At 40.3% G+C, this 25,761-nt stretch overlaps 1 protein-coding gene across 8 annotated transcripts in view; it reads left to right on the top strand.

Moving 5' to 3' along the window:
* LOC134531653 (peroxidasin) overlaps window positions 1-25,761 on the top strand; it is a 443,688-nt gene that overhangs the window by 147,052 nt on the left and 270,875 nt on the right. The gene's annotated exons all lie outside the window — the stretch shown is intronic.

Genomic DNA, 25,761 nt, shown 5'->3' with positions numbered 1-25,761 from the left:
ATGATCATTTGCAAAGCAGTGGTGAAATTTTTCACCCTACAAATGACCCTCAACCTTTAAAACAGCAAGAACTGAATTTTTTTGTTACGTGATATTGGATTACCTAAGGACACTGCAGAACTTCTCGGTTGTCGACTAAAAGAAAACAATTTATTAGATGCTGCAACTACATTTTACTGGTATGAAAGCAGAGAACAAGAATTTGTGGAGTATTTTAAGAAAGAGGATAATTTAGTATTTTGCTGTGATATTGGTGGTTTAATAAAAAAATTCAATATCGAATACAATACACAAGAATGGCGACTCTTTATAGATTCTTCAAAAAGAAGTTTGAAGGCTGTCCTTTTGCATATCGGCAATAAATTTGCATCGATACCTGTAGCTCATTCAGTTTAATTTAAAGAAACTTACGAAAACTTGAAAAAAATTTTTGGAGAAAATAATATACACCGAACACAAATTGTTAGTTTGCGGTTAATTAAAAATCATATGCATGCTTCTTGGTCAACAGCAAGGCTACACAAAATTCCCCTGTTATATTTGTGAATGAGACAGTAGAGCAAGAAATTTACATTGGAAAAAAACTGATTGGAAAATTAGAATGGAATTGAAAGTTGGAGTAAAAAATGTCATCAATCCGAGCTTGATTGACCCCGAAAAAATATTGCTTCCACCACTTCACATCAAACTTGGTTTGATCAAACAATTCGTAAAGGCATTACCGCAAGATGGAAATACTTTCAAGTATATTTGTTCATGTTTCCCTAGCTTATCTGATGCGAAGTTGAAAGAGGGAATATTTACGGGACCTGATATCAGGAAACTGATTAGGGATACAGAATTTGAAAACGTGATGACAACCTTGGAACGAAATGCCTCGCATGGCTTTAAAAATGTCGTATCTAAGTTTCTAGGCAACACAAAAGATCTTGCGTATAAAAATATTGTTCAGGAAATGTTAAACGCCTATAAAAATATAGGCTGTAATATGAGTATGAAAATTCATTTTTTGAAGTCTCACATTGATTGTTTCCCAAAAAATCTAGGCGACTACAGTGAACAACAAGGTGAACGGTTTCATCAGGACATAAAATAGATGGAAAGAAGATATCAAGGCCGTTGGGACGTTAATATGATGGCGGACTATTGCTGAATGATACACAGAGATGAAATAAAAAAATCATAAACGAAACCCAACATAACGCAGCTTTTTTTTTTCAAAAAGAAAACGTTAATATTAATTGTTTTATCCATGTATACCTTAATGTTGTATTTTCATAGATATAGACTCAATAAAACTTTATAAAATTTTCTAAAATTGATTCTCATTCATTTTATTAAATTTTTGTTTTGTTCTTTTTCGTATTCAAATATTATATCATCTAAATCTGATAAATGTGACGTGGTATATATCATATGAATACCGTTTTCTATTACTTTTAAGACAATTATAACAAATATTAACCATTTAACAAAAAAACTTTTCAAAAAACATTCCGCATAAGTACCTGTGCAATAGCAAGGATGGACACAGTAGACTTTTTATGACAAAACAGTTGCTACGTTTTGGGAACTGACATCTGCTAACGTCATCAGACACAAACAGACTAGTTAAGGTACTTGTGCCTACAGTAAAAAAAATATTTTGTAATTTAAAAAAATAAATTCTTTGGAACTGCGAACATAAAAATATGTAAAAAATTGTAAAAAAACACTTCGGTGAGAAGTAAGTATTGTATTCTACCGAGTTGTGATGAACATAATGTTACAAAATAAATTTGTATGTCCAACATAAATGAGCTAGAAAATATACAACACTTTACACTGCAATAAAACGCAAAAAAAAGCGAATTCCTGAAATTAATTAACTTGCAAAACGTACAGATTTGTTTACGGTGTAATATGGACTGTCTGTTGTTTGAATATGAATTGATCTCATCTGTGTATGACTAGAGACCGGAAATATTCGCGAATTCATTTCGCGATAGGCTAAAATACAAATAGTTATACCTCAGTGCTGCCTCTGCTATTGGCTCACAACTCACCTGGATGTCTCTGGGCCAATGAGAAACACCCAACCTAAGGCTTTATCGAACCACAGGCTGCTACGTTGGGACGTCTCACAAGACAGCAGCCAATGAGTGGGTGACATTTGACCGAGTGTACGTAGAACTATGGAGTTCATCCTGCAGGTCATTGAACCCGCGAATTTTTCCGGTCCCTATGTATGACTTGTGTTCGTGCACGATGCCAGTCTGTAAAGGTCCCGTTGTCGGCGCGAGTGTTTCTAACAGTGCTTTTTGGCCAGTGGGCCATGATCATAACGGCGTGTGTTCAGGCACAGGCACTTATTTGGTCGTCGTCTCTCGACGTCGAGGCCACTAGAGACGGGCGCGCGCATGACCAATCAGGGGCCTGGGCCAATAGCGAGGCGCCGCGCCTCCACGGCTGTCTCGCGGCGGTCTCCCGGTTTAGCTCGGAGGAGACGTCGCGACCTCGTGATGGAAGGAGCGGTGTTCGACTCCCGACTTCACGCCTCTCCGTAGCGAATCCACACCAGCCCTGCGCGCGCCCACTTTCGGAAATCACAGTCAATTCACGGACTCTTCAACGAAGAATTCAACTGAAATAAAATAAAATAAAAAATCTTCGTAATTTGTAGGGACCGGAAAACTTTTCGCGGGTTCAATGACCTGCAGGATGAACTCCATAGTTCTACGTACACTCGGTCAAATGTAAACCCACTCATTGGCTGCTGTCTTGTGAGACGTCCCAACGTAGCAGCCTGTGATTCTATTAAAGCCTTTGGTCGGGTGTTTCTCATTGGCCCAGAGACATCCAGGTGAGTTGTGAGCCAATCGCAGAGGCAGCACTGAGGTATTACTATTTTTATTTTAGCCTATCGCGACATGAATTCGCAAATTTTTCCGGTCTCTGGTAATTTGTAGAGACATGAAAAATTCGCGGATTCAATTTGTGAAATTCTACAATTAAAATAATTATACCTTAGTGCTGCTTCTGCCAATGGTTCACTGTTAATCTGGAGTAATGAGGGCCAATTAGAGACCCTCACTCGTAGAAGTGTCGAATCACAGGCTGCCCAGTCGAGACGGCTCACAAGTCAACAGCCAATGAACAGTTGGCATTTGCCAGAGTGTGTAGATTATAGTGGAGTCTATCCTGGAGGTCGTTGAACTCGCGAATTTTTCCAGTCTCTAGAGTTTAGCCTTTCAGTTTTACAAGTGATATTGTTGGCAACGTAGTTTCCACGAATTTTTCCCTGTAAAATTACAAACAAAACAAAAAGGCGCGAGTCTTTCACTACTCGCCAGTTCCAGTGATACGTAAACACCTGACCTCGGTTACGAGCCAATTGTGTTCTCGTGTTGTTCATGTTGCAAATAAACTTATAATACGAAAATCGAACACGAAATTTAACGTACAATTCTTTAAAATAATGCCATTCTTGATAAATAAACTCGCTTTTCAAATACCGAAAATTCTGGAGCCAACTGACACACATACTCCCGCCGCTGTAATTCGCTGCACGAATCGTAAACGTTGCCTGCCTCCGTAAAACACAGATAGCAATTAATAAGTAGAGACCGGAAAAATTCGCGGATTCAATTACCTCTAGGATAGCCTCCATTATCCTCTGCATTTTTCAAGCAAACACGTGTGTTCATTGGGTGCTAACTTGTGAGGCGTCTCCACTAGATAGCTTGTGATTCGATGATTCTTTGGTCGATAATCTGTCATTGGCCCAGAGAGCTCAAGGTAAACTTCGAGCCAATAGCAAAACCAGCAGAATTGTATACGTGTTTTGATTTCAGCCTATCACGAAATTGATCCGCGAATTTTTCCGGTCTCTATTAATAAACACAAAACATCAGAAAATCTTAAAATATTAGAAACGGCTCCGATAATACACCGGCTTTGGACCTGTTTTTCGACATGTAACTTTATTGATATACTGCCCGCCTGGTTGAAATTTACTAAAAATTTAACACTATGAAGTTTCCGCACACGTTAGGGGCTATTCTTATATGGCATTACTAAGACATCAACCTGAATTATTTTTTAAACATGCTATAACTAGGAGCAGGCATTTTTCGCGAATAAATCTGAACGCCTATTAGACTGCAACAAGGTATACCCGCACATGAGGTTTCTTCCTTGTGATTGGCGGCCGTCTGCGAGAGAAGCCGTCGCCGTGTTTGACGTAGCCACTCAGGAAGCGTTTGCTTCCGCACTGAATTACCGTGATTGGTGTTGCAACAGTCGACACGTACCTGAAAGAAACTTACCCAATCACGAAACACAGTCGATGCTACAGTGTTTTAACTTTTACCTAGTCTGGGAATCTTTGCGTGAAATATGCATGGTCCTAATCATAACACTAAGTATATGTTAGTATATTTGTTTTTTTTATTTAACGACAAACGACTGAAATTAGTCTGTAAATACGTATTGCGAACAAATATTAACTTTATTTAGCTGATTCGACATTACTATTACAATAAAATATTATTTAAAGTTTAAGAAAATAATTTAGTAAAGAAATTTCGTACCTCACCCCTTGAGATTACCACGCGCACACTCTGCAGCTGTGTTCGTAATCCTCCTGGGAATCTAGAAGGAGGATATATGTGTTATAATCACAGTAATGCCAGTTTTCTTTGGTATTTATAAAAATTTTGATTGCTTTTTTTCTTCTGACTAGCGTAGTTCGCCAAATATATTCCAGGATAGTTTCACATTTCATAAAATTTCATTTGACACACGAATAAGTAAGGTATGTCCCCTAATGTTTACGAAAGTGTCTATGTACGAGTTTATGTTGGGTACGCCATCTTTGTGACACATTACGGTTCATCGACTCCGGTTCCGTTTTTTCACGGAACGATTCCTACCAACTGGCGTGTACCGAGAGCTACATAAGAAGTCCACACACACGGAGCGTGTAGGAGTAAACACTCCCACCTGCCAGTAATCCAGAGTTGATAACGAGCGGGATAGTCCCCCCCCCCCCCCCTGTCAAACACCGATCAACCAGCTTGGCGCTACGTGCGCCCCTGGAGCCGCGCGGACGCAACCCGCGGCACAGCGCTGCATCGCAGTCAAACGGGGCAGCCCCGGCTCGAGATTGATCGCCCCGGGAGGGCGGAATGCGCCCGCCTCCGGCCGGGGGAATGTTTCCTCATCGGGACATTCATCATCCCCCCTCCCCTCCCTTCCCGTGGGCCCCTCCGCCCCTCCCCCGTGTGGCAAACCCCCCACCCCTCCTCCGTGCCGCGGACGCTACCCCCTCTCCCCCCTCCCATCTACTTCAACGAGTGAAGACAGCAAGTCACTGTGAGAGAAGCTACTGCTCTAGCATATCAGCTTCTTTTTTTTTTCTCGACGTGATAACGTCTTATAAATCGATGAACGCCGGCTGCACGCACAAAAAAATTCTCACGTTCCGCCTGAGCCGAGCGATTAAGAACCGGCCAACCAACGTGCGAGAAAAATCTACTATAATATAAAACAGGTTAAGGCGGGGCTTTTCGCTTTTCAACTAATTGTTCGTGATTATATTTAAACAAATGATTTAAATAAAAATTTGAAAAAAAAACTGTAGGTAAATAATTATTGAAAATTATAAGAAGTATGTAATTTTTCATCAATGTTTTCTTATGACGTTATCACATGAAATTATCGTCCGTAAACCGACTTTACAGACAACCCCCTTTTTTCAATCACTTGTTCAAATTTGAAATATTGATGTGTAACGTCTTTGCTCTCGTTTCACGGCATTTGGTCGGAGTAGTTTCGTGGATGCAACGGACGTCAAGGAACGGTGCTGCCATCTGTGATGGATGGCGTGAACCAAAGTTAAAAAAAAACAAAGGTTTTTTTTTTTTTTTAAAGCTTTATCGCTTTTATCGGAACCGTTTCATTATAAAGTTTAATATTTCGCTACGCGAAACGAATGTTTCGATGGTCGACGTAGTTGCTCCGGCAGCGAATTCTAGAGGCGGGTGCGATAACTACGTGTGGTTCGCGTCCAGTATTGTATTTGTAAACACGATTTGCGTATATTTTTTTCACGCTCCCGCATTATTTTAAATAGCTATGCGTTAATTGACACATGGATTTTCTCGTTACGTAGGTTAAATGTTACATCTCACTGGCGAGTATTGAAGACTCGCTCACATTTTCTTTCTGTTTTTTATTCAAACTCCCGCCCCCTTCGCCTGAGTAACCCCCGAGTGCCCCTCCACCAAGTCCCCCAATTGCCCCCTCCACCAAGTCCCCCGAGTTACCTCTCTCCCCGAGTTACGCCTCTCCCGAGTTCCCCCTCCCGAGTTGCCCCTCTCCTGAGTTCTCCCTCCTCCCGAGTTCCCCCTCTTCCGAGTTCCCCCTCTCCCTGCGTTACCCCTCTCCCTGCGTTACCCCTCCTCCCGAGTTCCCCCTCCCCCGAGTTCCCCTCTCCCGAGTTCCCCCACCCCCCCGAATGCCTCCTTCCCCGAGTTTCCCCTCCCCCGAGTTACCCCTCTCCCGAGTGCCCCCTCCCCCGAATGCCCCCTCCCCCCGAATGCCCCCTCCCACCGAATGCCCCCCGGGGCAACGCCCGCGGCCTTGGCGAGGAGCTGGTGTCTCAGACCCGAGTTCCTCAAGGAACAGTTTACAAACACTCATCTCGATTTGTCTTCCAGCTGCCGTGTAAACTAAACCGTAAAGGAGCGCGGGAAGATACACAGTGTTCTCGGCGATTGTGTTCATGTGTCTCAGAAGGCTCGTCAGACGTGAAGAGTGCCTCAAGTTGTTGGATATAGACTCCTTCTCCTTGATAGACTGTTCTCTCCTCGGACTAATAATGACAGACATCTTACACAGCCGCGCAGTAACTAATATTTCCACCCAACGTTGAACGGCTAGTTCGTCAAAAGAACCTGTGCCACCGAATTTATATATACATAAATATTGCGAGGAGGGGATGCCAGTTTAAAAATTTGTTTTTGTTTAAAGAACTCCGATGTGCCCAAAAATTGGTGTTACCAGTGTCCCCAGTAACCTTGTAGCGAGAGTTTTGATTTTCCCTGAGTTGGGGTAACACTAAATTTTTTTGTTTTGTTTAATTTTGTAATCTTAAACCAGTTTAAATTTAGTTTTATAATTCTAGATTTTAATTCACGTCAGATTTTAATTTGATTAGTATGTGAAGATACACTACACCAACTCCCAAGAGGGCACCAAACGATCAAGAACAACCCTAAAAAATGAAATCACACAAACTCCCTTTTGGATAGTGGTTTATGCAAAGGTCTTTGATATAAAAATATTGTGGAGCAAAACAAAGGTTAAATAAAGGGCCAACTTGATTAAAGAAAGAAATTGCATTAAAATCTTGTTAAATGTCTATTTTCATCCAAGAAAACTGCACGGGATGATAGTAAATTAAATTAATGTTCTACTTCATAAAGTGACAGTGCATTTTCAAACATATCACTCACTACCTTCCCTAAGTATAAAAATATTTCCTTTAAATTATACTATATATCGTATCAGTTACCACTAGACATGTACGCCGGTGTACTAGAAAATACTTATAATGCATTAATAATTAGTGCTGATCAGTGATCACTTCCGTGGTATGTTTACCTACCTAAGCAGGCTCAATTTAAATAGAGCCATTAAAATAAAAATTATAGGATATTTAAAAATATAAATGTTAAAATAAACAGTAAAAAAATATATCAATACAAAAATAATATTTTAAAAGTAATCCCTAGTTTTTTTTCTCTCTCACACGATTGTAAACCAAACAGTTTAAAAGTGCTTTCAATTATTTTCTGTAAGTTTCCGAAATCCAATTTAAAGGCGCATCTCGATCACCGTAGATCACAACACGCGGGGTTAAAAAAAATACGTGTCGGCGCTTAGCATTCAAAAAGTGCAAACCGCAAAATTTCCTCGAAAATGCTGAAGTCTGCAGCCTACACTGTTAAATTAAAGGGATATGGTGTAACAGGTAATATATTTATTATCTTATGAGTTAACTCGGGGAAGAGACAAAACGCAAACAAAATATTTTTCGCGTTACGTAACAAACTGGCAGTTTCAATACGAATACGAAATTCCCCACGATTCCAGCCAAGAAACGAGCAGAAAAACACGCAGACGGAGGGAAATGAATTAGTTTGTAAATTACTATTTAATTTGTTTTCGAGTTTTCGGCGGAAGACGTTGCAAACAGCCGGGGGAATTGCAGAAATTTGGGTGGTGGTGGAGGGGGAGGGGGTATTGAAAGCACGGCGTTCCGTAAACAAGCGTGGCAGACCTTGGGCGAGGGCTGAGGGCTATTAATAAAGGGCAGCGACACGAAGAGAAATAGTGCAGCAGAGAGGAAATTGTAAATAAAAATCACCGCCACGCCGAACGGAAAGGGCGAAATAAATTCAAGTGATAAAGAGATGGAGGGTGGAAAGGGGTGGATTTATATAAATAACGATTGTCAGGCCTTGGACGGCGCGGAGCGGCGCTGTACAGACCGGGAGGTCAGCTTATTTACGACGAGTCGAGCTCTGCATTGGCGCAGTCGTACACTCCGCTCCGACACGAACACATCTGCTGAGGCCGGACCAACTTACATTTCACTAGCGACCAGCCCCGGTTTCGCACGGGTGCAATGCTGATACTTAGGGACCGGGAAAATTCGCGTTTTCAATGACCTCTAGGATAGACTCCATGATCCTCTATGTACTTGTGCAGATTACACCTGCTGATTGGCTACTAACTCGTGACAAGTGTTAACTGGGAAGCTTGTGATTCGATACTTCTTCTGTCGAACGTTTTTCATTGGTCCAGAGTCCTTCAGATAAACTGTGGCCCAATCACTGAAGCAGCAAGAAAGGCAAATGTATTTGGATTCTATCCTATCGCGAAATGAACCCGCGAATTTTTCAGGTCTCTACTGATACTAAATATATTGCAGAATGTATTTATATACCGGCCCCCCGGCCGGTACTGCCGCAACCGCTATGTCCCTGCATTTTAAATCTGTAATGTCTTTGAAAATATTCAGTTAAATTACATACTGTAAAGGGCCATATTGAACTATTTTAAATTCACAATGTATTTAAGGTACTTAATTGGAAGAGACCAGAAAAATTTGCGGATTAATTTCGCGATAGGCTAAAATACAAACATGTGAACAATTCTGCTGGTTCTGCTATTGGCTCGCAGTTTAACTGGTTCTCTCTGGGCAAATGACAGACTATTGATCAAAGAATCCTCGAATCACAAGCTACCCAGTGGAGACGCCTCACAAGTTAGCACCCAATGAACACGCATGTTTGCTTGAGAAATGCAGAGGATAATGGAGGCTATCCTAGAGGTCATTGAATCCGCGAATTTTTGAGGTCTCTATTAATTGGATAAGGATTAATGCTGTATTGCTTCAAATCGCTTCGTAAATAAGCCATTATTTCTCGTAAAAAGTAAAGGATAAATAGGCCTAATTGTTATTGTGGGTAATCCCTAAGAGATAGACATATACCATCGCGGACTTTTTGTAGACTTTTTTAAGGTGTACAATACCGTAGTACATTATTTTGATCTATCTCGTAGGGTTCAGCCAGCGTTTGCAATGTAAGCGCAAAAAAAATGTTTATTTACGACATCACATTAGTAGAGACCGGAAAAATTCGCGAGTTCATTTCGCGATAGGCTAAAATACAAATAGTTATACCTCAGTGCTGCCTCTGCTATTGGCTCAAAACTCACCTGGAGGACTCTGAGCCAATGAGAAACACTCAACTTAAGGCTTTATCGAATCACAGGCTGCTACGTTGGGACGTCTCACAAGACAGCAGCCAATGAGTGGGTCACATTTGACCGAGTGTACGTAGAACTATGGAGTTCATCCTACAGGTCATTGAATCCGTGAATTTTTCCGGTCCCTAACTATAAGCGTTTGCTGGGTATCTAGCTTTCAGTCCAGCGGGACCAACCCCTACCACTTATCGATTGTTAGAGGTTATTAATTTTATAATAGTATACATTCTAACATGTCGCTATACAATAACGAGGATTTCGCATGTGTCTATGATTGCATAATAGATTGGTGGTGTTTCAGCACATGTTTAGAGTAATTATGGTCAAATCACACTAGGAATAAACTGACCTGTATTCATCTGTAAGGGAGCTTCGTGGTACAGCTACCATTAAATAGTAGGATTTTAATTTTATTAGCTAACATAAATTATGCTGCAGCGTCAGCAAAATAATTTTGTAGGAACGCAAGAAAATACCTCAGGGTCGAAAAAAATTTTTTAGTCGCTGAAAAAAAAAAAAACATTCCCGCGGTTCCCTTCTAAATCATTCCGTTGTCGCCACAAATGTCCGGCGGGGTGAATTTCCAACAGACATTTTTGTGGCCGGGCACAATTTGCTGCGGGCAAACAACGCTGGAGTTTACTTCCGCGTCCACAGAAATTTATTAAGTTTCGCTGCGCCGCCCCCCCCCCCCCCCCACACACACACACACACACGCGCGGGTATCCTGCGCGCCCGTGTATGCTCGCCGAGATTTCCCAGCGGGCATTCGTCACGTTACATACGTCTGCAGTCTCTTCGTTCTCTTGTCAGCGCGCGGTCCTGATTCGCTGTTCCGCTGTTTGCCGCGGGGGTCGTGTGTGCCTCTCACACGGTCTCTGGCGCCTCTGGAAGAAGCTCTGTGCTGTGTTGTGTGGCGCGCGGTAATTCCATAATTACACCTCTATATATATACAGTACGACCTCCCATAGCTAGAGACCTGAAAAATTCGCGGATTCATTTCGTGAAATGCTACAATTCAAATAATTATAACTTAGTGCTGCTTCTGCCATTGGTTCACTGTTAATCTGGAGTAATGAGGGCCATTTAGAGACCCTCACTCGTGGAAGTGTCGAATCACATGCCGCCCAGTCGAGACGACTCACCAGTCAACAGCCAACGAACAGTTGGCATTTGCCCGAGTGTGTAGAGGATAGTGGAGTCTATCCTGGAGGTCATTGACCGCGCGAATTTTTCCGGTCTCTATTTATCAATGTTGGTAGTTTCTTTTTTTTTAAAACTGTTATGACTAGGGATTGTAAAATTTATGCGGATTCATTGACTTCCAGGATAGACTCCATGATACTCTGCATACGCGTGTTTTTTCCCAACTGGGTAACTTGCGATTCGATAATTCTTCATCTAAGGGTCTCCAAGTGGCCCAGTGTCATACATATTTAAAATGAACCAATAGCAGAAACAGCATAAAGGTGTAACTAGTTGAATTTTTAGCCTATCACGAAGAGAATCTGCGAATTTTTTCGGTCTCTAGCTATGCCACAATATATTTACTATCGTTTTAAATTTCATTACCAAATGATTACTATTTTAAATATTTAAGCATTGTGTTAGTTGTGTTCATTTTCTTTGTGTCCTAATGCAATTTATTAAATAAAAGAGGAAAAACCTAATAAACATAACTATGAAAAATTAAATAACAATAATAAAAACAATAAATAAATTAATAATTACAAAAACAATATTTAAATTATTAAATTCAAAACCAAAGAGACGTATCTTACAAGAAAACAAGCAACAGCCAACTAAATCGCAAGGAAAGTCACCGGAAACGGTAACAAGGGTCAATTAGAGATCTTCACTCGTAAAAGTGTCGAATCACAGGCGGCCCAGTCGAGACGACTCACAAGTCAACAGCCAATGAGCAGTTGACATTTGCCAGAGTGTGTAGATTATAGTGGAGTCTATCCTGGAGGTCATTTAACCCGCGAATTTTTCCGGTCCCTATGTATGTATTAACTGAAAACCACCTTGACATTCAAACACCGACTTTCAGGGTAGCCAGCTTTGTGCAGTCCGTGAAGAACACAGTTCTTTATCCATGTCTTGGCTAGTCCAGAGCAGATACTTGCTATCGACGGTGCTGCTATGTACGGCAGATGGCGCGAAACAAAGGTCACTATGCCAGAGGGAAACGTTATCGTATTAGTTCTTTAATGTTTTTCAACAGAGTGGGCATTATTTTAATAAAATTCCTTGTCGAAAATCAGTACCAAATCCGGGATTCGGTAATTTTTTTCAAGCCTTTTTTTCGCTTTTATCGGAACCGTTTGATACTAGTTAAAAATTAATGTGTGCTATTCGAATACTGAGGCAAGTACGTGAGATTGGTGTCCCGAAAAGTACTTGAAAACAAATTTTGCGTATTTTTTTATCATGCTCGGTATTATTTTGAAATAATTCTACGTTAAATTTCGTGTCCGAGGTCCGACTTTCGTATTATAAGTGTATATTTGCAACATGAGGACACGTGAATTTACTCGGTACAGAGGTTGGATGTTTACACCTCACTGGCGATTATTGGAGGACTAGCTTTTTTTATTTTTCCCCCGCCAGCCCGGTTCCATTATGCATGCTCGCGAGAGAGCCGGGAGTGATGTCGCGCCAACCAATCACAGCCCCGCTCGCCCCTCGCGTCATGACCGAGCAAGGGAGAAGGGGGAGGGGGGGGGGGGGTCCGTGTCGCCTTTGTTCGCGCGCTCGAGGCGCCGGTGATTGATTTCACGTTTCGCCGGCGACACCAGCGCTATGGAGGAGGGGGTTGTGGAGGGGTGTAGGGGGGTGAAGGGTGGCGGAAGCCCCTGGAATAATAACATTAAAAAAAAAAGAATGGAAGGGAGTTGTTATCAGGGCCAGCAATTTCCCTGTCGCGCGCGCAAATTTACAACGCGTGTGACTGATGTGTTTCCCCGCGCGGCAGAAGTGTCCCACCTTCCCCCCCCCTCCACCATCAACTCGGAAGAGCACTTAGCGTGAAACATGGCCGGCAGTCCTCGGCGGCAGTTTCCTAGCCCGCAGCCGGCCTCGTGGCATAGTGGCCTTTATTGGCGGCCAGGTGGTTCCAGAGGGCGTGTTTCAGCGCTAATTGCAGCGCTTCCCCCGGTCAGCACGCCCGCATTGCAAACACACTTCGTGCATTCCTTGTTAACTTGCAATTTTAACTCTCACACCGGCCACCGTTTGACGTACAGACCTTTTTTTTTTATTCGGAACTGACGTAAATTTAACTATACATTAAAAGAAAACGGTTTGCAATTTTTTAACAATAGCTAAAAGTAAAATTCACATATTTAACATTTTGGTGACCGCGACATAAGCATAAGGGAACTATAACTGCTGCGGATCAGTGGAATTTCATTGGTAAAAAAAAATGTTTAAACTACTCGGTTTCAGATTTGCTTTGGGCAGTTTCAACTGATTGCAGTATGAAAATTTTAATTTTTAAACCGTACATAAGTACGCCAATCATCAAAGCCCTACACTGTAAAAATCTGTTGTACTTTTTACAAGGAAAATCCTTGGAAACCCTGTTGCCAGCGATATCACTTGCAAAACTACAAGGCAGAGCTTTGTAAAATTGCATATAGCACAACAGAGCTTGTAAGGCCTATCTTTGTAAAAGTACAAAAATGTTTTTAGAGTGAAACAGATAAATATTATTTGACACGCCAGCCCACAGTGCGTATTGGCCTACTTACAGTTGCAAAGTTTCAAATCACTTAGTCTTATTTACATTAATTAAAAACCAATGTTTGATATTCTTAATGTACCAGCCAACCAAAAAATAGTTCAATCATTTACTCTTATATATTCAAAAATATACTCTTCGTTGAATTAAAACTTGTCTGGAACGATATAAGTTGCATTGCCGTGTGTACAGATGTAAACATGTTGAGTTCGATAACACGCACTGTTATCATAATTTATTAATGATTTCTGCAGCTATTTTGAACATTGCAGTAGCCCGATTAAACGAATATTCTACACCGGCTCCTGGTTTAGTATCTCACTTTTAGTTTGCAGTATAGAGTTAATGACATCCCAAGACCATACATAGTGTCTATTAACATTTTTATTGCAGTTGTAGTCAGTCTGACAGAGACAAGTAATTCAGTGATAAAAGCCGATTATTATTTCACAGGAAAAAACTATTAGTAGCAGTCCGTCATTATTCACAAGGCATTCCATTAAGTTGTGTGCGAGGCTCAAACAAGAACCAACATGTTAAATAATAAATTATATAAAATTTGTTTGGCAAAAAGTTTGAATTGAAGATGGTCACATTCAGTTTACTCTCCTTAAAAGTTAAAAAAAAAAATATATATATTAAATAATGTTTTTTGATGAAATACAAGAATATGTCTTTCCGAAATTCTCATTAAATATTTTCTCCTTTGCGAAGCAAAATATTTCAGCTGCAATAAAAAAAGTCATTACAATAAAAAAAAATGGTTCGCACATGGCGTGTATCTGGCAACAGAGCACAGCGAGACAATGACGGCGCTGGTTTTAGAAATAGTGCATCGGAAAGGTAGACAGGCATTGCGCCAGCCCTTTACTATCGACGCATATTGTAGACCCCTATTCATAAGAATATAAAAATGCCGAATTTTAATGGAACTTTTTTCATAAGACATTGTTGGAAAACGTTCTGACGCAAAAAGGACAGAGAAAGGGTACTTTGCCAAAGAGATATAAAGAGAGTATTAGCTATGCTATGTATGTTGCTGGGCTAGTTTTCGTTCCCTCTTTGTGCGATTATTCGACAACGCCAAAAAAAAAAAAAGAACCAAGAGAGATAGATGAATGAAAGAATAAGAGAGAGAGAGAGTGTGTGCGCATACGCTTGATGAAGAAAATAGATATAGGTATCCTATAGTCAGCTGTGAATGTCTTAAATTTTATATTTGCTATCTACGTGCTCACGTTCCTCCTTGTTCAACCAGCAGCGTAGAGAGCAATCTCGAGACAGTCCCTGCATTTCCCGCGTAGATAGCGCAAACTATTACGAATTTCATGTTTCGTTCAAAGATTTGGCGTTTTCCAAATGACAGAATTGTTTGAAGAAACAGTAACACGCACGGCTTTTCTTTATGATACGAGTATTTCAACAGCGAGTAATATTTATTGTTAAAAATCGTTATTGATTGATCAATAACTATCGATATCCTGAGCAGTTATTTTGTAGTGAATAATAGTTATGTTAATTCATGTTTATCAATTTATTTTAATAAAATTCCTAATAAATGCAATAAAAAAAGGTTAGGATTCTTAAATACTTGAAAAAGTATTGAAAGTTAAAAAAACGCGCTGAGGTTTTTTGTCATTTTTTCTCTCTTCCTCTCTCTCTCTCTTTCTCTCTCTCTCTCTCTCTCTCTCTCTGCCGTTTTACCCCTTACGAAGTTTCTCTTCCATCACGTGTACTGAGACACACGCGTTTTTTTTAAATTAATTAATTAATTATCTGAAGGATGGCTCCCGAGCTGCTATTTTCCTCCGGAGGCTGTTTCATTAACATCCCCTCCCCCCCAAACCGTTAAGGCCCCTCGCCAAAATGCAAGGCTTTCTCTCCCCCCCCCCCCTCCCCGCCAATGGAAAGATTAGAGCCGTGACTGCACTCTGTAGTTGTATCTGTGACGTGTAGAGACCTGAAAAATTCGCGGATTCAATTCGTGAAATGCTACAATTCAAATAATTATACCTGAGTGCTGCTTCTGCCATTGGTTCACTGTTAATCTGGAGTAATGAGGGCCAATTAGAGACCCTCACTCGTAGAAGTGTCGAATCACAGGCCACCCAGTCGAGACGACTCACAAGTCAACAGCCAATGAACAGTTGGTATTTGCCCCGAGCGTGCAGAGGATAGTGGAGTTCTATCCTGGAGGTCAGTGCGTGCAGATCGCCAGGCGGTAAACAAGGCGGTAAACAAGGCGTCAGCACGTGACGGGAACACGTCCCGGGAAGAAGGACTGACTGGTTGCGTCCGTCGCCGCCAGAGGCGCTGCCTGCGCGGAACCGGCGGCCCCCGGGGGTAAACATAATTAAATATCGCTCAGCGGGGGAAGCGATTAAACAAGCATCCCCCCCCCTCTTCCCTTCTATTTCTCTGTGTTCCCAGCCCGTCGCAAGTTCCGGGAAGTGGAACAAGAAGCGCTCATCCATCACTCGCCCTGGACGCTGCGATGAGCAAGATGGGGCGCCACGGGATCCTCTCAACGGAAGGGATTATTATTTCATTTAAAATTATAAATATATAGAGACCGGAAAAATTCCGCGGATTCATTTCGCGGTAGGCTAGACTCCAAACTTCACTTTCATTATGAGTCAGTGATTGGACCACCGTTCACCTGAAGGACTCTAAGCCAGTGAAAAACCTTCAACAAAAGAAGTATCAAATCACAAGCATCCCAGGTGACACGTGTTGCCGAGTCATTATCCAATGAGCAGGTGCAGTTTATTCTAGTTCATAGAGGATCGTGAAGTCTATCCTACAGGTCATTGAACCCGCGAATTTTTCCAGTCTCTATCTTTTATATATATGTGTATGTCACTGAACTCCTCTTAGACGGCTGGACCGATTTTGATGAAATTTTTTGTGTGAGTTCACGGGGATTCGAGGATGGTTTAGATTCACAATTGGATATTTTATCTCGATTCTGAGTTAAGAAAAAACTAAAAAAACACGCTTTAAAAGTAAAAAAAACTGAGCATTGTTGATAATTAGCCTCCATGGCAACGGGCTTTTGCATTGTTGTTGCCTTCTGCGTAAACATGGGAAAGGTTTTTGGTAACGGCAGTGGCGTGCCCAAGAGGAGGGGTATGTATAATGAGAAGATACAAAATGTCCAGCGTAGAAATACTTACCGCCATATCCATATCTCACAAAAAGTACATTTGGGCAGGACAATGTCGGGTCCGATAGAAAGATATACATAGAGAGATAGAGAATTGAGGATGGTTTAGAATCACAATTTGGTCCACTGGAAAATGTTTATTTAACTATTTTTTCATTTATAAGTAGTTGTTAATTTTCGAATTAACGACGTGTGTACAGGACAACGTCTGTCGGGTCTGCTAGTAAATATATAAATATGTTCATCACTGACTCACCGACGCTGTGTGAATTTCTATTTTGACACGCGCTTGCAGTGTAACATTTTCATTGCTCTTTGCTAACCTGTTCCTCCTAGCATTGCTGCAGAGTCCGTGGTGCAAAGATAATACGCGTGGGGGCCATACCGTCACATTTTGATATTTCAGCTTATTTCAGTGATAAAGTGGCTTAGTTTACCACGTTTTGACCGCGCGTATCTGTTTAGTTTGATTCAAGTTGTTGGTCTCCACTTGCAAACACGAATAAACCAAACACTGTTGTGTCAAATTTCCAGCGCTAATGATAGGAATAAATTGGTCGCGAACAGATGCTAATGTTGTTGCGAACCCTATTCATTCAATTGATCACCTTCACACGAATCACACTGCCAATGTGGTTGCCAACCAAAGTACGGAAGATTATTTAACTACCAGACAATTGCCACGCAATGTATTTTATCTAGAGGTTCTTTATTAATTTTTTTTTCAAATATTTTTTATTATTTCCTATTATGAAAAAAATTAACAATTGTACAATATTAAAAGAAACGGATTTTTTAAATAAATATTTCGTGTATATTAAATTAAAGTGTATTTTATATTTATATTTGCCAACGGTGTCTTAAACACCTTACAACTAATTAGTATTGAATATTGTATTACTAGAAGTTTTCTTTTAATGTCGTGCAAATGACAGAGCACGATTTCTGACGTGTATACATATATGAAATTATAAAATAAAATATTTGACAAAAATTATATACAAAGTGCATCTGTGCTATTAACCTCGCCAGTAGGCATGCATGTTTATAGTCCCGAATTTTACGTGGCGGGATTGGTTTCCGTGTTCGCTTTGTCGAAAATTAAATGAACAGGGAAATGTTCGGACGAAGGCATCTCGTGTACAACCTCGAGTTCGAATACCGAGGTTACGCGCTTATTTATAACACTTTCTTCCTGATGTACTAGATATATTACTACTATCTGTAGGATATTTGACGCAGCAAATGTATCGAAGGTTGCCAAACACCCGCTAGGATTAATGTAATAGTAGAGACCTGCGAAATTCGCGGATTCATTCGGTGATAGGCTAGAATTCAAACACATATACCTCTTAGATAATTTTGCTATTGGCATACTGTTCATCTGGACGAATCTCAACCAGTTATAAATAGAGACCGGAAAAATTCGCGAATTCATTTCTAAAATACAATAGTTATACCTCAGTGCTGCCTCTGCCATTGGCTCACAACTCACCTGGATGTCTCTGGGCCAATGAGAAACACCCGACCAAAGCTTTATCGAATCACAGGCTTCTACGTTGGGACGTCTCACAAGACAGCAGTCATTGGGTGGGTGACATTTGACCGAGTGTACGTAGAACTATGGAGTTCATCCTGCAGGTCATTGAACCCGCGAATATTTCCTGTCCCTAGTTATAAACCCTCAAGCAGCCAATGAACTTGCGTTATTTGCCCGAGTGTAAAGGGGTATGTGCAGTCTATCCTGAAGGCCATCGAAACCGCGAATTTTGCAGGTCTCTAGCAGTTAGTTTCTAGCCTCGTGCAGGCACAGTTTATTAAAACTGTTGCTTTTTGCGTTGCCTAACAGATCTTGCGTTTGGAACGTTCTGGAATACGGCACGCTAGTTATTTAAGTTACGGTTGTATACCAACAATTTAGTGCTTTTCCGCTACCTTACCCGAGCGTCTTAGAATACCTACCGTCTTTATGGCCAGTTTCACCATTCTGCTCTTCGATCGGCGATCCAATGATCTTAGCACAAAAATGATTTTCAGATCATTTCTCTAAACGGGAGGTTCCCAGACTTTTTTCCCTAACATACCACTTTCAAAATTTAGCTGGTTCCGGTGGATACCCTGAGCTACATTTCTACCATCTTTGAAAGATTTGTGCAATGGGAGTGCATGACTTAATGTAAGTTTTTGGACATACGCCATTGCTAGGAACTTTTTCTGTCTAAGAAAAACTAAAAACTAAAAATTAAGAAATTAAGAAATAAAAATACCCAAAAAAGACAAAAAAATAATTAAGCAGAAAATTGCTGTTGTCAACAAGGATATAAACACCACAAAATATTCCGTAACAGGAATATGGTCAACAAACAAAGAAAAACAAAGAAAAATGTACTAAGAGAACGAAAAAAAACCGCAAATGATGACGACACAGAAATATTGAACCCAAAAAAATTCAGCAAACGGTTGAAATGAAACAAAAACACGACAAAACGAAAAGACGAAACAAACACAATAGTTTTCCCGAAACGTCGCTTGTTTCTGTTTTGGTAAAACTATTGTGTTCGTTTTGTCTTTTCGTTTTGTCGTGTTTTTGTTTCGTTTCAACCGTTTGCTGAATTATTTTGGGTTCAATATTTCTGTGTCGTCATCATTTGCGGGTTTTTTTCATTCTCTTAGTACATTTTTCTTTGTTTTTCTTTGTTTGTTGACCATATTCCTGTTACGGAATATTTTGTGGTGTTTATATCCTTGTTGACAACAGCAGTTTTCTGCTTAATTATTTTTTTGTCTTTTTTGGGTATTTTTATTTCTTAATTTCTTAATTTTTAGTTTTTAGTTTTTCTTAGACAGAAAAAGTTCCTAGCAATGGCGTATGTCGAAAAACTTACATCAAGTCACATTTCTACCATATTCCCAAAACTCGACAAAAAAAAATGAAGATTAGATCTAACTATGGAAATTTGCGTTGCGGCTGAGTTCCAACCACGAATTAATAGTTTTCGAAAAAAAGTGAGAATTGATTGGTTCATTAATTAATTAATTGTGCTGTGAGTGGATGTCAAAAAAATATAGTTGGCAAAAAAAAAAGTAAAACCATCCAACATTACTTTTTTGAAATCTACTCACAGCACAAGGAACCAATCAATTCTCTCTTATTTAATTTAGAAAACTCCCCATTTTGAGTGGTAAAAATAAAAATACATTTTTTTGTCTTGTATTTATTCCAATATGAAATAATTACACTATTAATTATTATTGTTATCATTATTACATTGTAATAGGGATAACAGTCGTAATATAATTAAAACTAAACATTAATAACGTAATATAACTTTTACAATGACAATCACAAAATAGTTATAATTTTAATGGGAGGGGTGTAGTGTACTTGATGGATTGACAGCAAATTATCAATATTTGGCTTCAGTTTTCGTGGACCCCCGCTGACGAATTGTGAACCCCCATTCTTTTTTTTGTCACGCCAACGTAGACCCCGGTCGAGTCTCCCGTGGACTTCTAGGGGCCCACCTGGACCACTTTGGGGACTAAGGCTCTAAACGTTCAACCAACACGTACTGAGACCACACACCATCGTGGGAGACGCACCACAACGCCGAAATACCACAACGCCGAACGTACAATGACGCCGAAAACCATAACGCCGAATGCCAAATTGACTACAACGCCGACAGCTAGAAAACTGCTGTGTGCTACAACGCCGAAAAATTTCATTGCAGGACTGCCACAAAGGTTAGGTTAGGTAAGGTTAGCACACAAATACGTTCAGTTGTTTTTCATTTTGCTCCTGTGGCCCACCCTCCCCGCAGCAACATTTTTCGGCGTTACTGTATTTCGGCGTTGTGGTACACAGCATTTTTCTAGCTGTCGGCGTTGCGGTCAATTTGGCATTCGGCGTTATGGTATTCGGCGTTATTGTACGTTCGGCGCTGTGGTAACGACCCACCATCGTCTCACACATTTCCAATCCAATCTGCGACAACAGGTAGCAGCAGTGCCGAAGAAATGTCAGGTGCGTTTCTATTGGTGGGCTGGAACTGTGTGGGTCGCGACAATCGATCGTGACACGGCTAGCCAATAATTAATGCTGTTCACACAAGATGGCAGCACGTGTGGGCGCCGGCTGGAATCTAATAACGACTGAAAAAACGTACTTTTGTTCAGAAGTTAATATAAAACAGTCTGAAATATTAATGTGTTTCGACTAAAAAATTCTAATTTAATATAGAAAGAAAATAGGACGAAATATGAAGCCTTATGAAAGTATTATTTGTTAGTTTTTTACATAAATATTTAGGCTATTAAATATCTTCAAATCTTTATAACTTTAAGATGATATATTTAAAAAAAAAAGGTCTTTTTATAGTATGAATATATAATACGTTATACTTCAGGTAGCTCATGTGTATCGTATATGCTATTTTTTTAATTTTCATATTTGTGTTTATATGTTATTCAGGTTTTATTTAAATGTATTCGTTACAATTTTTGGTACGTGTACCTAGTTGGTAAAGATGTATGTGGTTAAGTGTAAGACAAGGCGGGTACGCCTTAACTTCGCCACTTAAAATAAGGCAATAAATAAATAAATAAAACAAATAAGGTATTTCACGTAGGAAGTGGTTGTAACATTATAATACGCAGCAGTTTTTTATACCCGTCTTATGAATTAACTGAAATTACGTGAAGAAAAAAAACGCCATGATGTTTACGTAAGCTTATATTAACGCGCATAAAAGGTCCGTCGAAATTACGCTACATGTCTGCTCACGCGGTGTTGATCCGAGATCATTCATTGTCCACGAACCGCCCTGGAGTGTCGGTTCATACAGACGTTCCCGCTGATCTCAGTTCAGCGCTGAAACCGCGGTGGTTGGTGCAACGGGCTCAGTTTAACTGCTTGATGAAGCTACCCCAAGCAGACTCTCATCCGACTGACAGGGATCTCATCATCGCCCATGTGGGCCTAAAGGGCCCGAGTACCGGGACTTGGTATCACCCCGAGGCCCGGTCAGAGTACCCGGGTCATCTCATGCGACCCCTAACCTCCTGTTTTGACTTGATGTAAGCTTTCGGACATACGCCATTGCTAAGCACATGTATGTCTGTAGAAGAAAACTAAAAAAATACTTAAAAGACAAAACACAAATTAAGCAAAAAATTGCTGTTTTCAACAGGATATAAACACCACATAGTATTCCATGACAGGAATATGGTCAACAAACAAAGAAAACAAAGAAAAATTGACTAAGAGAACCAAAAAAAAAAAAACACCACATATGATGACAGAGCAAAAATATTGATCCAAAAAAAATACAAATTCAGCACAACAGTTGTTTTGGCTACTGAGTTTTTTTTAATGTTTTGACCTGTTTATGTAATGTTGCTAAAAAAAAAAATGCTTCGAGGCGCATGTGGTGGATGCAAGTGGCCGATATAAATTAAATTTAATTTCGTGGGATGAGTTTACTTTCAAATCGTGGTGTTTTCCAGCCCTTCCTTTTAAGCGTGTATGAAAAGGGGAAGGGGGAGGGGGGGGGGGGGTGCAACAGAAGATGTGGTCAAAGGAACCTCGATCAGACCGGTCTCTGACGGGAAGCCTAAGATGTACATCAAGTTCTGTCCCTGCCCGAACACGCCCGAATATTCACCTTCGGCCAACCTCGGGGTTTATTTACATATATGTTTACATTTCTCTGTTTATTTTAATGTAGCTATACTAACCTAACTAACCGTCCATTTTGTTTTAAAGTGTTTTAATGTAGCTAACCTAACCGACCACTTTTTAATATTTGTATTAATTTCTCCTGCGCAAAAATGAAACAAACCCCGAGGTTGGCCGAAGGTGAATATTCGGGCGTGCTCGGGCAGGCACAGAGCCGGTCGCTGACGGCAGATGGCGAGCTGTCCCTCCCGGGAGACACGTGTGCGCGACCGGAAGCGCTGGCTCGCACCAGCACCGGAAGCCGCCGCAGCGCCTCGCAGCAGAGGCGCGGACCAATCAGCTCGTGCAGTAAACAACCCCCGCGGCCAGGGAGCACCGGGGCCGCGGCCTGGAATGTGATTGGCGCGCGGCTCATTCAATTACAGTCGGCGCCTTTCGCGAGGTTCACGTGACCGGCTACAGTCCGGCTACACGCCTGCATCGCCGTACACTGTTGCCGACACAACAAGGACAACTACAAGTACCCGGACACACACACGGTGCGCTGAGCTTCAGGAAAAACAACGCGATTTCAAAACTACTCAAGATATCCGAGTGGGGGTCTGCTTACGAAAAGCATTCAAGTGTTCGCTGAGGGCTGAAAAGTACTTTCGATTTCGGATTAAGTTTTTAAGCTGTATTTTTAGAAGTGTTAAAATGGCTTAAACGCATGTTTTCAGAGTAATTTTTAGGCGTAAAACAACCGGTACAGATTCTTGAAAGCACTTAAGGGATTTGCATTACACCTTTTATCTACATTTCTCGACCATATGATGTTACGGTCACCGCTCATATCCACGAAGAGAAGACTGCGCGCCGGTCCAGAGGAGACACCGCGCTAGAAGCACCAACGAGTGTCGCGCTTATCATCCCGCCTCACTAACACACATACACCCCTGACGAGGCGGGCGCCTTAACATCATGGCAAGGCTTTATTCTGACCGCTGGCACGGCGGTAAAGACAGAACGGATAAAGGCCCTCTGAATGGTGTGAAATACCATTCTTGGAAACACGGAACATCAAAGGCCAAGATGCCATCCATGGCTGACCTCAGCTGGGGGGTGTCTCGATGGATTTCAAGAACTAAAGTAGTGCCCCCAGTACACCCTAACGGCCAGGGCGGGCTTTGCCCGGAAATAACTTGTCGCCACGTTCATACCACCCAGCTTCCTAACATCACAACCTTTCTCCGCATGCCATCTTTCATTATAACAAGTTGGAATTTTTTTATTGTACTGTAGATTTATTTAGAACGTAATTTAATTTCGCAGTTGTAGTCATTTGACGCAAAAATAATTCAGAGCTAAACACCAATTATTATTTCATAGGGGAAACTATTTGTAGTAGCAGTCGGGTATTAGTAATAAGACAATTCGCTAGTACTATGTGATATGCTCAGGAGAAAAAAACGTTTTAATTATAAACGTTACATAATAATGTCTTTCACTTACAACTTATTATATATTAACAAAATATATTCTTATCAGATAATGCTCTTGATTTTAATACATCAGGAAAATTAATTTTCAAACATCTCATTCGAGATATTACTTTACAAAATACAATGTTTCAGATTCATTTTAATAATTTTTTATTTGAACACAAAATTAATTGTGTATGAAACATTATGACCACACCGCGCACTGAAGGTGGGACGCGCTATAGCCGGTTCTCTCGGTGACGTCACAGTAGTGACGTCACGTGTTGCTGCTGTGGCGCCTTCTTCGCTTAAATCATGTCTGCCACTGATACTTCACCGCTGCTCTGTTAAGCTGCTACAGTATGTATTGTGATTCGACCAACTAATTTTGTATTTAATCGATTTTATATAGGAAGGAAAAATCCCTGAAAAATTTGGCTAGTAAAATTTCAGTAAACATAAAACTTTTGCAGAGGGATATCCCTGTGTCTGGGTTCGACTAAAGTGCATAAAGACATGTCAGTACTGAACAAGCAGTAACTAACACAGACTAGGGCGAATACTTACAACATATTTTTATGGCATTATCATGACAGTCAAAATGGTTAAACGAATTTAAGTTGAATATGAGTCAATGGTAAAAGTTTAAAGTTAATTTCACTGTGTGTGCGCGCGCAAAGAAAAAAAAATATTTCTGTGTTTAGCAAAAGATTCCTTTTGGAATCCACTTGTCAATAAATAGTTTGTAATACTACAAGAATGATTATTTAACCTTTTTATAACTTATAACTTCCTTATAACCACATGGCTATATTTATTTTTGCATTTATGAAATATGTTTTATCGAGATAATACGGAGTATTTGACACAAAAATTGGCGCATAAATTTATATTTTAATTATGTTTCATTCAGGCAAAATTAGTGTTAAAACCATGGAAAAGATAATCGAATATTCAATAATATGACTTCATGACTTCATACTGTTTTATTATGGGTTTTTAATATGCGCAGTTTATACTCGAAAGCTATTCAGGGAACATTATATAAATAAATTTAACTATTGGAGATACTGGGATAACACAATAAATATTACTAGGGACCGGAAAAATTCGCGGGTTCAATGACCTGTAAGATGAACTCCATAGTTCTACGTACACTCGGTCAAATGTGACCCACTCATTGGCTGCTGTCTTGTGAGACGTCCCAACATAGCAGCCTGTAACTCGATAAAGCTTTGCTTGGGTGTTTCTCATTGGCTCAGAGTCATCCAGGTGAGTTGTGAGCCTATAGCAGAGGCAGCACTGAGGTACAACTATTTGTATTTTAGCCTATCGCGAAATGAACTCAATTTTTCCGGTCTCTAACTATGTAGGAGTCATGTAAGTGTATACATTTACAAATATATGTAATTTTACATAAATATTTGCGTTCCATTCACTGAGAAAAAGATTTTGTTGGTGTAAACAATATTTGTTTGGCACAACCAAATCATTTGTTTATATATGAGCAATTAAATATTTTGTTGTTGTGACAAAATCAATTTGTTGAGCAGATTTGTTTGCTCCAAACATTTCATGTTCGGTTGGCCCAACCAAATCATGTTTGGTTGGCCCAACCAAATCTCTATCCTCATCTTACCAAATATTGTGTTGGTTCAACCAAATATTTGGTTAGTACAACCAAATGGATTGTTACCATTACCAAATATTTTGTTGGTTCAAACAAATGTTTGATTATTCCAACCATATTGCTTATATCATTACCAAATGTTTTGTTGGTACAACCAAATGGCTTGTTACCATTACCAAATATTTTGTTGGTTCAAACAAATGTTTTATTATTACAACCATATTGTTTATATTGTTACTAAATGTTTTGTTGGTTCA

Source organism: Bacillus rossius, chromosome 1 (assembly GCF_032445375.1).
Source record: "Bacillus rossius redtenbacheri isolate Brsri chromosome 1, Brsri_v3, whole genome shotgun sequence".
NCBI classification, from domain to species: domain Eukaryota; kingdom Metazoa; phylum Arthropoda; class Insecta; order Phasmatodea; family Bacillidae; genus Bacillus; species Bacillus rossius.
This window is presented reverse-complemented; position numbering and strand designations above follow the sequence as displayed.